Below are 14581 nucleotides of genomic sequence, written 5' to 3' on the forward strand. Positions count from 1 at the left end.
ACTTAAAACAGAAGGAAATATTTCCATATTAAACATTCTACATAAAGCCACTTAAGTATAACACTGGGCTGGCCAAGGTTAAGCTTATCACGGCAAACAGATCTAAAAAGGAACGATAATTTTTCTTAGGACATGTTTGGATAGAAAATGTATTTCACAGTCCTAGGAATCCAACCCAGGACTTTGCCCATTCCCACCCAGCTACCTTCCACCCAGCCCCAGGTATGAAATTTAGGAAGTACTTTTTGGTTGTCTGTTTTAGAGACAAAGTCTCACTCTGTGCCCAGGCTGGCCTGGAACTCATTATGTAGTCCAGACTTGAACTTCTAGCAATCCTCCTGCCTCAGACTCCCAAGTGCTTGGATTACTAGCAACAGGCACCATGCTAGGCTGGAAGATTTAAATTTTTCCAAATTGTGTCCCTGCTTCAAGGTAGTATGGGTGTTCTAAGGTGTAGCTGCAAAGTTAAACTGCAGTGAGAAACATGAAATGGTATCTTACTAAATATTCTAATGAGACAACATGGAGGTACTCTAATTTTTACAGAAAAAGATTTGCAGCCCTTTTAGACATGACTCAGTTTGCAATACTTTATGTGCTAACTAGAATTCTTATGTTTTAGTACCTTGGCCCAAACTTTTATCAGACATTAATCATTCTCTAATTGAGAAGTCGAAGTATAATTTTCACACCTATCAATATCTGTACTTCATGAAAATATTCATGAGTAACTCAAAACTTAAGGCATATGAGAGTGGGTTCTTCTGGGGTTGAGACAGGCTTGGGATGGCCTTAAACTCATCCCCAATTGCAGGTGTGTGTCAACCTGCCTGGCTACTAGAGTGGATTCTTCTTAAAATGCTCTAACTAAGTTTGGGTATTAAAGAAATTTTAAATTTACAGTTTTCAAAGTTTAAAATCTTGCCATCATTTTCCCCAGAGAAAATGTGTAGGTTAGAAAAAGCCAACACAATTGTTTTGAAAACAAAGAGAAATGTTTATGACAAACTAGAAAACGCACATAATGGCAACCAGACATGAATATGGAGCAATGCCCTGCTGAAGGCCAGACAGCTGCATATCTATCACGCCCGTGAGTGGACAAGTTCAAAGAGCCAATTCACAGAGGCCTTGTCCCAAGATCCTTTGCTAGGACTCACTGCTTGGAATGCCCAGCACTTCCTGAGTCAAGTTCAGGTTTTCTTCCCAGTGTGTCATACTCTTGCAAGGCAACAAACACCTCAAGAGAAGAGGTACAGAAGCCATCTGCAATAAGAATATACCACCTAACTTACAGTGTAAGACTGAGAAAAGAGATTGCAGGAGACCAACAATTATACAGGTTAGAGAAAAAGAAACGACAAAACATTTTCAATTTTTAATTTGGCAACCATAAAATTAGTGGGGAGGGGAGGGGAGAGGATTATAAACAAAAAATCAACACCTAGGCTATTAGGAACAACTTCTGGCAGAAAAAATATAGAGCAGGCCTAAAACTTTCTAAGCATTTTAAAGTCCCAAGAATAGCTCCATCTGTTCTTCTCAAAAAAGCTATCTATCCTGGCATTCTCCCTGGACACAACTGTTGGCATTTCCAGCCACTGATGAAAAGGTCTATCCTGACTTTAGCAGAGCATGCTGGGATAGGTGAGAATAGAACCTAAAACCACCATCCAAGAGATAGTGAAACCACTTCCAACAACATTTCCTTGGAAAATACACAACAGCTTCAACACTGAGGGATCTGTCGATTTTGTAATGCCTGGTTTATCTTCCAACTTACAGTCAAAAGCACAAGGTGTACAGACACAGTTGGGGAGGGTGGTCATGGCCCATTCAGCCTCACACTGAATACAAAGGGAACATTAAGGCAACATATAGATAAGAAAGCATAAACCAAACTGATAGGAAGAGATATCCTTGTACAAAAAACAGAAAGCTACTTTGTTTGAGGTCTAAATACATAAACAAGGTCACCAACAATTAAGATTAAAATGAGATGAAATATAGACATTCCCATGAAAAATTCATAATCCTTAATTATTAAGGTGTAGTTGTCATAAAATTCATGTTCTGCACTGAAGGAAAATAATACTGTTTCATAAAAGCAAGGAATTTGCACAAAATACCTTGGTTTTAAGTGAAACTGCTAGGCATAGAAAAGTGAATTTCAGATTGGAAGACATTTGTTTCCCTCTCCCCTTAGCTGCCTACACCAAAAAATAAATAAATGAGAAAAAGACAAAGGCTAATTTTTATAGATCAAAGGAGGCCATTTTCTTGACAACATAGTTAAAAACCATAGTTGTGAAGAAAGCTAACAACTGTAAAGGAGATGCTGAATGGTAAGAGTCTTTTATAACTCAGCTACTGCCTCTAACATCTTCTGGGCATCTACTATATTCTGGCACCATCACCTGCTGCAGATGCCACAGTCAACAGTCTGAAAGAGCCTCTATCTCTGTAGAAACTTGTGGTTTAGAGTCAGAATGTTGCTGTCCAGAGAGAAATATAATTGGATCTATGTGGATTTTCAATTTTCTGCTAGTCACAGTAAAAGTTTAAAACAAATATAAAAGTAAATACAACTACATTTTATTTAATTCAATACATGCAAAATATAATTACTTTAATAGTACTATTTTTAAATGTTTTTGTTTTATGCTTACTTATTTACTTTAAAGTGACAGACAGAGAAAGAGGCAGACAGAAAGAGAATGGGCATGCCAGGGCCTCCAGCCATCTGGCTAACGTGGGTCCTAGGGAATCGAGCCTCAAACCGGGGTCCTTAGGCTTCACAGGCAAGCGCTTAACCACTAAGCCACCTCTCCAGGCCCTAATAGTACTATATTGAACACTGGGATATTTTCATTGTTTTAGATAAAATTTAAGTTCATATTTCATACAGAACGCCTTAATTCTGACTTGTCACATTTCGAAACATAGCCAGGCATGGCTATTTTAATTTACATAAAGTATGCAGCCATTGGCAACATGACTAAGTTAACTTTTATTACTACAGAACACTATAATCTCTCCTGTCCAATATACGTCAATAGCTACATGTGCTACTGAACACCTGAAATGGGACTAATACAAATGAGTCTTAATATTAAGTGATTTTTAACTAATTAAGCAGGCACAAGTGGCCAGTAGCTAGTAGACTATCAAACACAGCTGAAGGAAAACACAGATACAGGAACCATACAAACTTAACTGCAGGTGCTAACTGCTTTCAAAGGACATGTCCAATATGAATATACCAGAGCCATCATAACTCTGACCTATTCTGTACCACCAGAAGTGAGTTCAAGGAAATCACAATGAAGCAAGGACAGCAGAAGTACCAGCCTGGCACAGAAAAAAACAACAACACTGCACTAGAAATAATGAAAGAAAGCACCAAGGGCCAAAAGAACACAAGTGATTTGTAGGATCTGAACAAACTGGACAAGAGGGTGGCACAGCCTGACACTTGGAGATAACAGGTCCTCACAATGATGGAGCTCGTCAGACTCCTCTCACTGCGTAGGCTCCAGCCATTCCCATCTTGCCTCAAGTTCTAAATCAAGCCAAAAGCATTGTGTGTGCCCTTTGAGCTGACCATTCTCTTCCCTTCAGGATTTCTCTAATTGCTGGATATGAGAACAGAACCACAGTTGTATATTTTCTATACTTCTGTATAGAAACCTGGCTGGAGAATGGGAATGGAAAAAAAGAAAAAGAAAACATTATTATTATTATTTATTTATTTATTTATTTTTGCCAGGCATGGTGGCACATGCCTATAATCATAGCACTCAGGAATATGAGACAGACGGATTGCAAATTGGAGGTCAGCCTGAGTTACAGAGAATAAGTATCAAAAAGGAAAAAAAAATGTCCTATCAGACTGTGAAAGTTTTAACTTCCAAACATGCCTTGGTATCACCAACCAACTGTTCTATTCCTTACAGGCATGCTCAAAGCGCCAGTTAGCACTTTCCATTTCTTTATTTCCAAGCATTTTGCAGTGTGAAAATTCCTCATCTAGTGCTTTATTTACCTATCTTCCCCCAGTGTAACTCTATGAAAGAAAAGACAGCGTGCCGCTCACAGCGGTGTCCTCAGCACTTAGCACAGTGTCAGGCATGGATCAGGTGCTTAGTGTTTAAAGAATGGAAACTGCAATTGTGAGGACTTTCTAACACAGCATGGATGTGGTACGGTCCACACAGAGCACTCACCTAGTATGTATGAAGTCCTGGATCAAAGCTCTAGCAGTCAAATTTGGTGTGTACGTGTGGTGGTGGTAGGGAGGGGGAGTTAATTGGTTCCAAGCCTCTGGTACTGAATAAACAAAACCAAAGGCATCAGCATTTTAACATGTAATGATAGCTGTTCTTTTCAGAGTAACAAATTATTTTTGATCGAACTATAACAACTGGTTAACTGTTAAGGAAAAATAAGGCAAGTTATTTTCCTTCGCATATTATGTCAAAATATATCCCAGAACAGAGAGAGGGATGTAAAATATAAAACCGAAAAGTTACCTAGGTGAGAGTATAAGTTATAAAGAAAAGTATTAACCAATCTATCTTAAGAACTCAGGAGATAGAGATGGCTTACTGTTTAAGGTGCTTACTTGCAAAGCCAAAGGGCCCAGGTTCAATTTCCCAGTACCCACTAAAGCTGCACAGGATGGAGCATGAGTATGGAGTTCGTGTGCAGTGGCTAGAGGCCCTGAAGCTCTCACGTGTGGTGTGTGTGGGTGTGGGTGTGTGTGCGCGCGCGCGCTCTCTCTCTCTCTCTCTGTCTCTCTCTCTCTCTCATAAACAAGAACTCAGAAGGAAAGAAGGGAGAGGGAGGGACAGAGAGAGAAGAAAAGGAAGAATGATGCAAATAAAAATCAAATCAAGAGCCAGGAAAAATATCTGTAATACAAAGGTTGAAGTTCTAAATAGATAAAAGACTAAACAACAAAAAGGATTTTACAAAAGCAAAATACAAAATACCATCCAAAACTGGGCAAACATATTCAACAGCTATAGTTCCTATGAAAATGCAAAATACATACAGGTCAAATCCTTTTGAGTGTTATTGTGTTGCCCAGGCCTATCATTCCTGGGCTCAAATAATCAAACTGCCTCAGCCTCCTAAGTAGATGGGATCACAGGAGTGAACAAACAATCCCCACCCAGCACTCAGTCACTTTTTAAAAAGCATTATTTATTTATTTGAGAGAGGGAGAGAGATAAAGAAAGAAAAAGATAAAGAATGGGCACACCAGGGCCTCCAGCCATTGCAAACAAACTCCAGACCCATGTGTCACCTGGTCTGGCTTATGTGGCTATTGGGGAATAGAACCTGGGTCCCTATGCTTCTCAGGCAAGTGCCTTAACTGCTAAGCCACCTCTCTAGCCTCATTGTTTTTGGAAACAGGGTCTCATGTAGCCCAGATTGGCCATAAACTCTCTATGTAACTGAGAATGATCTTGAACTTCTGATCCTTCATCTTCCAAGTGCTAGGATTACAGAGAGCCATTCACCACCATACTAGGTTTATGAAGTGATATGAACGTAACATGTAACCCAGGGCTTCTTGAGTACCAGGTTACCAGTCTACCAACTGAGCTCCACACCCATCACTGGTCAAACCTTTCAGACATTTAGCAACAGTTAGTAAAAGATTTAAATATTCTTGGGACAATTTTAAGATGAGACCATATTCTACTTACGGGACACATCCAAAGATCTAAAGATGACCCTCACTGCACTTAAAAGGGGGAAATAAATAGATGACTACTTAAGTTACCGCACTTGCATAAGATGGTATGGTGGAATCAGATGTCCTCCATAAACTCATGTGTTCTGAAGTACTTGGTCTCCAGCTGGTGACAAATTCAGAGGTAGTCTTGCTGGAGGAAGTGTATTCCTGAGGGCAGGCTTTGGGGGTGCTATAGCCAGCTCTCTCTTTTGCCACAGCCCAGCTCACTCTCTTGCTGCTCTTTTCCACCTGTTATGGCAGAAGTGATGTCCAGACTGTTCAGGCCATGCTTTCCCCTGCCATCATAAAGTTTCTGCTGGAGAATGTAAGCCAAAATAAACTTTTTCCTCCCATCAGCTGTTTTTGATAGAATGTTTTGTCCCAGCTACGAGAACTACAACAAATGGAATGATACAGACTCCCTAAAATTCCACTGTGTGTGTGTGGGGGGGGGGTTTCCGGGTAGGGTTTCCCTGTAGCCCAGGCTGACCAGGAATTTACTATGTAGTCTCAGGATGACCCCGAATTCACTGCAATACTCCAACCACTGCCTCCCCGTGTGCTGGGATTAAAGGCATGCACCTCCACAACACATGGATCTAGTGTAAGCAAGAGGAAGTCCCTGCCCTCACCACTGTACATCTAACAGGAGATGTATATGATATCCAAGTAAAATAATTTCAGATGATAGGGCTATAGAGAAATAAAGTAAGGTGACCCACTGGTCAGAGAATGGTATCTCTTAAAAAGTGTGCCTGAGAGAAATATGGTTGAGTTTTTTAAGAAAAGTAACAATTTTACAGGACTAAACTTTGCATCCCCAAGAATCTCAAAATGCCAGGACAAGTGGAGATAACGTAACAAAGGAGAAAACAGTGGTAGATGTCTCTGAAGCAGGTGGGCTTGGAAATGATGGAGTAGCACCACCCAATTCAGTAATCACTGCATACATGTGGCTCCACAAGCAGTGAAACACAGCTAGACTGAACTTAAGAGATATTGCAAGTGGATGACACATCTGATCAGGAAGACAACATATGAAAAGTTAAAGACCCTCATGAATAATTTCTTAAATTCAGTATATGCTGGAAGCATTGCATTTTGGACTAAATAAAATATATTTCACAGGATTCCCTTTTGTAATGTGGCTATCAGAAAACTTTAAATTCCTTAATGTATTTCCTAGTCTGACCTGCATTTTTTTTTTATTGGCAGTGCTGCTGCAGGTTACATAATCTGCAGTAAAAAGTTCAAATTTTATTTTCTGCATTGAAAATTCACTGGAAGACTTTGAGCCTGGAGCTACCATCATTTAATGAGCACACTGAAATGAGCTCTTCCCACAACATCAGCCACAGCAGACCATAGGGGAGCAAAGCCTGAAGGAACAATAAACATTAGATGACTATTAGAATCTTAACAGAAAACAAAGGTGTTGAGATAGATCATATTTAGGGTAAATTCTGAGGGTGGAGCCAAGCCTAACTGTTTAGAACTCTTAGGACTCATGGGCTAAAAAACAATCCCCCTTCCTCAGCCTCGAGAGTGGCTAATAAGACTACAGTGAGACACTACCTTCACCCCACACTTTGGTCAAAACTTTAAGATTTGCCAGGCATGGGGGCACATATCTTTTAATTCCAACACTCGGGAGGCAGAAGTAGGAGCATCGCCCTGAGTTCGAGGTCACCCTGAGACTACATAGTAAATTCCAGGTCAGCCTGGACTATAGAGAGACCCTACCTTTTTTAAGATTTGACAATGCTTATGAAAAATCTTTAAAATGTTCATATGTTTTGAGTCAGCATTTTTATATGACAAAGATAAAATCTTAAAGGATGATAATAAATAAACTTGCAATAGTTTAGAATATACAAAGACCAAAGATACAAGGGTCAGAATGTTAGCAGTTGCTATCTATTGCACTGTAAGTGGCTTTTCTTTGTATCTATTCATTCTGAAAAGTTAAGTAAGGGACAGCCTTCCCCAGGACCCTGCCACACACTTCCTTTGCTGAATAATTAAATTTGAAAATAATTTGAAAGCAGGGTAGTACAGCCCTACATAAACATCTATCTGCAAGCTGCAAATACTAAAAATGCTCCTCTCTCATGCTTTCAAACAAAAACAGGTCACTCAAAGCTACAGTTATATTACTTACACACCACCCCCTCCACAAAATAGGGGAAATATTGCTCCATCATTTATCTGGAAGCATGCCATGGGGGATCCTTAAACCTAAACATACTTAAAAGTGTGGTAAGCAGATCCTGGAGTAACACCACACATTAATATGTCATCCTCCCAAACTACAGTGCCACCTGGGTCCTAAACCTTCCTTAACAGCTGAGAAATTTTACAGATAAAGTACTAAACTCATGACAGGTTCCTTTTACAAGAGCATGCTAAAGAAAGAAGGAAACTTGAAAGAAATTTAAAGGGAAAGAGAGAAAGGGTGGCTTTACTTTGCAAGGCAGCAAGGTTTTTTGTTTGTTTGTCTGTTTGTCCGGTTCTGTTTTTCCAAGGTAGGGTTTCTCTCTGGTCCAGGCTGACCCGGAATTCACTGGGTAGCCTTTATAGGCTGGCTTCGAACTCACAGCAATCCTATCTCTGCCTACCAAGTTCTGGGATTAAAGATGTGCACCAAGTCGCCCAGCTTTTTTTGGTTTCTTATTTATCATTTCTCCATTGAAAAGGGATTATCAAATTGTGCCAGCCATTTTGCAAGTTATTTGAAGGGATTCAGTGCCTAGAAATTAACAGAAATCTTGGTTTCTCATGCAAATGTTCAACCCCTAAGAACCAATAGCTATGGCAACAGAATCTGGTGTTTAAACAAAACAGAATCTTAACTTTTTCATTGGGCTTATTTCTAAGTCTGTCAATCCATTTTATTCCTGGTGAAGCAAAACTTTCTCATGCAATGTACAGCACTCGCTTTAAAGAAACTCTTGTACTTGTGTAACAAGAGCTGGTAAAAAAGAAAGAAGAAATGTTCATAGATCACACTTGGCAAAAGCAATTAAAAAAATAAAAACACTACAGAAACAGGAGTTAGGAGATAAGCACATTATTTTACAGCAATGCAACGAACCACAACCATACACTTTTCCCAAAGTTCAAAAAACTACAAATCACACTGTTTGGAGATACAAGTATGTGACAAAACTGGGTTCTTTAAAGGGCAGAGAACGATAAGCACAAAATCCACTAGACTCGAATGTTTACTTCAGCAAGAGAGGTAAAATGGGGTAGGCCAGATAAGAAACTCATATGCAGATGCAAGCTTGGGTCGTGTTCTAATTCTTGGTTTGGGGGAAGGAGGCATACATTTTTAGTATGTCTTATCTTTTGATGTCATATCGTTATACATGCATGTTATTAAACATGTTTGTTGCTTTTTAAAAACTTCTGAGATAAAGCCAACAAAATATAATAAATCTCACCTTGTAAAAGAGATGTTTCACGCTTATACACATAAGTATGGCTACAATCAAATTAATACATGCAGCTGTCTCTGAATTCTCCTATGAGGCCCTAGCCCCTCAAACACGTTTTGTAAATGTTAATGCGTAAATTCTACAAAGTGTTCTTCTCCCTGAAACCCCAGAAATAACAAACCAGCGGGTGCTGTAAAGACAGTGAAGTAATTACTATCCCATTAACCTCAAACGTTGATGGCATTTTACTTTAAATTAAATTAAATCCCGCACGTGAGGGCTGGAGAGATGGTTCAGTGGGTAAAGGCGCTTGCCTGCAAGGCTGTGCACCCACGTTCGATTCCCCAGTGTCCCCCAAAAGGCAGATACACAAAGTGACGGATGCATCTGGGGTTGGTTTGCTCTGGCTTTTTCTTTCTTTCTTTCTGTTTTTCTTTCTCTGTCTCTATCTTTTGTCTGTTTGCAAATTAGGGGAAAAAATAATTTTTAAAAAATCCCGCATTTGGTTTGAAAGTGGCGTTTCTTCCCGTCCCTCCAGCAGCCGAGCTAGGGAGCGTGCATGGCCTGGAGGTGACCCCGGGGCCCTGCTCTCCGCACTCCGGGCGGTGACGGTCAATCCCAGCCCTTTCGTCCAGGAGCTCCCAGAGAAGTTCCAGTGACCGGCGAGCCGGGGCTCGGCGCCGCCCGTTTACATCAACTTGACCAGGCGGTGCGGCGGCGCGGAAATCTCAAGCGGTCGGCCCCACCGACAAACTGGATCCCCCCGACCGGCCGTCCCCCCCCCACCGCCCTCCCCAGAGACCCCAGCCGCCGGGAACGCCCCGCGGCTCCCCCGACCCCGCCCGACCCGGGACCGCGCTCTCCGCCCGCCGCCACCTGCTGCGCCTCACCCCGCGCCCACCGCGCTTCCGGCCGGCCGGGCCCACGGGGCAGCGGCGGCGCCGACCTCCCGTCCGCCGGCCCGCCCGCGCGCGCTCCTCACCTGGCGGCGGCCCTCGGTGCCCGACGCGCTGCTGCTGCTGCTGCCGCCGCCGCCGCCGCTGCCGCCGCCACCGCCGCCGCTCGCCGCCGCCGCCTCTGCTGCTGCTGCTGCGCGTGTGTAGGGGGGGACAGGTGAGGCCGCCGAACCCCTGGCTCGCTCCCGCCCCGCCGCAGCCGCCGCCGGCCCCCGGTCCACTGTTTATTAAACTTTTCTGTTTGGCTGCTCGGCCTGTGACGCGGCCTCGGGAAGCACCTGCGATTGGCCGACACCGCGCGCTGACGCGGCAGCCCCAGCCCGCTGCCTAATTATGACCAGCGCGGGCGGGGCTGCGGGCGAGAGGATGGGGCGGGGCCGCGGCTCGGAGAGCACAGCCATTGGATGAACCTGTGTGGTGGGCGGGGACATGCAAATAACACCCACTCTCAATCCCGAGGTCCGCCCGGGGCCTGCCTAGGTTACCCACCCCCAGCAGCCCTTGAAAGGCTCTCGCTTCCTCCGCGGGGGGAGGGTCCGGCGTGGTCCGCGGGAGAGTGAGGCGGGGTGGGGGGGGAGTCTGGTGACGTAACCGGAGGCCTCGCTACCTCACAGGGAGGGGCGGCCGCCGGGTGGGACAGAAATCCGGAAGCGGCTGCGCCCCACCTGCGGCGTGTGGGAGGCAATCTCGAGCCTCGCGCGCCCCGGCCCCCTGGTACCTTGTGCGGACCTGGGCAAAGTCTGAGGTCCGAATGCTTGCCTGGACCTGAACCAGGACTTGCAAACTGGAGCTAGATGAGAGGCAAGGGTGCACCCAGGGGTGCACATCCAAGCGTTTGGCCACAGCGTGGATTCCAGCCTCAGCTGCGGGGTGTGAGCCTCGCCGGAGCCAGGGTGATTGGGAGAGTAGCTCGCCTGACATTTCCCCAGCTGGCCTGAATTTTTAATTTTAAATTTTACTGTCCTGTTAGGCATGGTGGTGGTTGGGATTTTTTTTTTGGGGGGGGGGCGTTAATTTTGAGTTTTAAAATATTATGTTATGATTAAATAATTTTAATTAAAGTAATTAAATAGGAGGGCTGGACAGATGGCTTTATGGTTAAGGAGCTTGCCTGCGAAGCCTAAGGACCCAGATTTGATTTCCCAGTACCCATGTAAGCCAAGTGCACAAGTGGTGCATGCTTCTGGAGTTGGTTTGCAATGGCTAGAAGCCTATCTCTATCTGCCTCTTCCTGTCTCTCAAATAAGTAAAAACGTTTCTAAAATAAAAAAATAAGTAATTAAACATTAACTTTTAAGTATTATTTAAATCATCACTGAATTTTTTAGTGCCCCCAGAAGTTTTTTGGTTGAAGAGTGCTCCCTGCTGTTACAGTAGTGAGTCACACAGGAGTGAAACTGGGGTGTGGTTGACTGTGTACAGGTTTGGAATCTTGCTCTTGGCCTGTAGGATAAGGAAAGGTTAGCTGTGAGAGGAGAGGACCCTAGAGGCTAGGAAGAATTCAAGGAAGAGGTGGCATTGGGTTTTGACATGGAAAAGTACAGAAGCCTGCTGAGAAAGGAAACTCCCTAAGAGGCCCCAAGAGGCTATAAAAATTGAGCATGTTCTGTTGGAGCTGACAAGTCTCGGGGTCAGGGTGTACATCCAAAACATCTACAGCTAAACCTACGGTGAGAACTAGGAGCAAACTGTTAAGCTGGCAGATGCTTACCCACATATTAAAGTGTGTTTTTGAGAAGTATTCAGTACATGCAAAAAGTGGGCTAACCCAACAAGGGGATTTTCCCCAAGGCTATGTCATCTCTGATGGTGGAGTCAAACTAGATTTTAAGCTCAACTATAACAGCTGAAAAAGTCCAAGTGGTTGACTTTCTTTTGTGGGAAACAGGAAACTATTAATAGAGCTAAGAGGGAAGATAAAGGCAAATTATAACATGTGAAATATGGGGTTGGTGGCAGGAATAATTTTGTAGCCTAGAATTCAACAATTCATTGGTTTCTGGTCATTGGGTATTTAAACTATATGGAAAGAATTTAGAGTTTTATCTGGGGTTCAAATTGTTACTCAGACACCTTTCTGACTAGAACTTTGATTAATACCTAACCTTCCTAGGTCTCAATTTTCTACCAGTTTGGAGACTGACATTGAGCAAAGCAAAGATCCTCATCTTTATGGGCTGTGAGTTCCAACAGAGGACATGCAAATAAGCATAATAGGACACCTGTGTGTGAGAAGCTAGTGGTTGGTGACTGTCAAGATGGAAGAAAACATGCTGGGATGAAGATTGAGAGCACAAAGCACCCAAGTCAGGGAAAGTCTCCTTGGGACAGGGAGGTGTAAATAAAATTATAAGAGGTAAAAGTGTTATAAATAAAAAAAAAATTAAGGGGGGGTTACTAGAGAGATGGTTCTGTGGTTAAGGCACTTACCTGCAAAGCCTAACAACAGGGGTTTGATTTCCCCAATTTCCATGTAAAGCTGGATGCACAAAGTGCCACATGCATCTGGAGTTCATATGCAGTGGCTAAAGACCCTAGCATGTCCACTCATATTCATTCTCTATTCTCTCTGTCTCCCCTTACAAATAAATAAGAATTTAAAACAAGTGTGAGTTTGTGAGTTGAGCATTCCAGCGTGAGAGGATGGACCTTCTCAAGCCAGGCACAGGGAGCAGAGAAACGGCCTGTGTTAGAGAGCCCCATGACCTTGGAAGAAGGGCTAGGTTAGGAAGGGCCTTATGGGCTAGTGTGTATACCATGACTTCCTCTGAGTGACAGGCCAGCACAGAAAAGAAACCTGGAATGCTTTAGGTAATTCAGAGGTTCATTCTACATGCTGAGTTGATAGTAGACCCATGAATACCAACGTTGGGAGCAGAAACTTCTGGCAGAAAGATTCTGTCTGATCCAACATGAGAGATGATGGAGACTTTAGTGGTTTGAATCAGATACTCCATGAACTTGTGTGCTCCGAATGCTTGGTGACAGTTTGGGAGGTAGAGCCTGAAAGGCCCAAGAATTCAGAAGCCCAGAAATACTATCACGCTCCAAAGGGAGCTTAAGCGGACCCCTGCATACCTCAAACTCCAGGCTTTACTCTCTGTTGAAAGCAAGTAAAGAATCCCTCTTCTCATTATATCAGAGCCCGCTCCTAATATAAAACTAGGTAAAAAGGGCATGAGATAGCCCTCAAGGATGGGAAATGAGTAATAAAGTAAACCACTTATTTGGTTTCTGTAAATAGCCTATACCATAAGCCTTAATAGCCCACACTGTAAGCCTTAGTAGCCCGCACCATAAGCTGTAGCAGCCTGCCTCAGACCACCAAGGTCATAGGAGACTGATACCACACTCTGCTACCCCCACCCAAGGACCTGCACAAATGCTGACCACCAAGCTCATAAGAGACTGATTGGTCCACGAGGGGCTTGAACAAATTAAACTAATTGGGTTAGAAACTATGGAGTGGCACAAACTGACTGGCTCGCACCCCGTGGGCTCCTGATATTAAAAAATGATTGGTCTAATGCACAGGCTTTGTTAGAAACCCTATAAAAACTGTCCCGTTCCTGCATTCGGGGCTCTGCAGTCCTCTACCCCTGTGCGGTGTACGACTGTGGGCCCCAGCGCGCTTGGAATAAAATCCTCTTGCAGTTTGCATCAAGACTGCTTCTCGTGAGTGATTTGGGGTGTCGCCATATCCGGGCAGAGCGTGGGGTCCCCCTCCTCAGGTTCCTTCAAGCCTTGCTGAAGGAAGTGTGCTGATGGGAGTGGGTTTTGGAGTATTTATAGCCAGCTTCGACTTGCCGGAGATGGGCTTGCTCTCTTGCTGTTGTTTCCCACCTGCTGTGGCAGAGGTTATGTCTAGCCCTTCTTCATGCCATGCTTTCCCCTGCTGTCATGGAGCTTCCCCTTGAGACTGGAAGCCAAAATAAATTTCCTCCTATCAGTTACCTTTGGTCAGGTGTTTTTTTCCCAGCAACAAGAAGGTAACTGCAACAGAGTTGTCACCAGAATGACAGCAAGGGAGGCAGTGAAAAGTCAACGACTTTTAGATATAATTTGAAGAGAAAGCCAACAGAACTTTCTGATAGACTGAATGATACATGGTATGTAGTGGAAGAAAAGATTAAAGGTCACACTAAGGGTTTTTGTCTTGTGCATCTGAGGAGGGAAGTTGAGATAATTTTTGCATCCACTTATTTTGAATTGGAGACAATAGTGTATCTGAGTAGAAAGATCAGGCCCATAGTTGGATATTTGACATTGGAATTCGGGGCAGAGTTTGGGGGATCTATAAGTTCCAGAATCATTAGATCCTAGTTCTTAAGCCATCAGAATAACCAAGAGGCAAGCACAGTGACAATCAAGGAATGAGTCCCAGGGCTTGGGATTGAGGGTTCATAGGCAAGAGCAGGAGTTAAAGGGGAGGCAAAGGA

General features: G+C 43.5%; 1 protein-coding gene across 1 annotated transcript in view; it reads right to left on the minus strand.

The window, feature by feature from the left end:
* The window catches only part of Zfand6 (zinc finger AN1-type containing 6), a 70363-nt gene extending 60163 nt beyond the window's left edge, over positions 1-10200 (minus strand). Inside the window, exon 1 of the mRNA XM_045145853.1 lies at positions 10169-10200. The gene's annotated coding sequence lies outside the window, so the exon portion shown is untranslated. The remainder of the gene's footprint in view (positions 1-10168) is intronic.
* Between the last annotated feature and the right edge of the window lie 4381 nt (positions 10201-14581).

The sequence above is a fragment of the Jaculus jaculus genome, chromosome 3 (assembly GCF_020740685.1).
Source record: "Jaculus jaculus isolate mJacJac1 chromosome 3, mJacJac1.mat.Y.cur, whole genome shotgun sequence".
In the NCBI taxonomy this organism is placed as follows: domain Eukaryota; kingdom Metazoa; phylum Chordata; class Mammalia; order Rodentia; family Dipodidae; genus Jaculus; species Jaculus jaculus.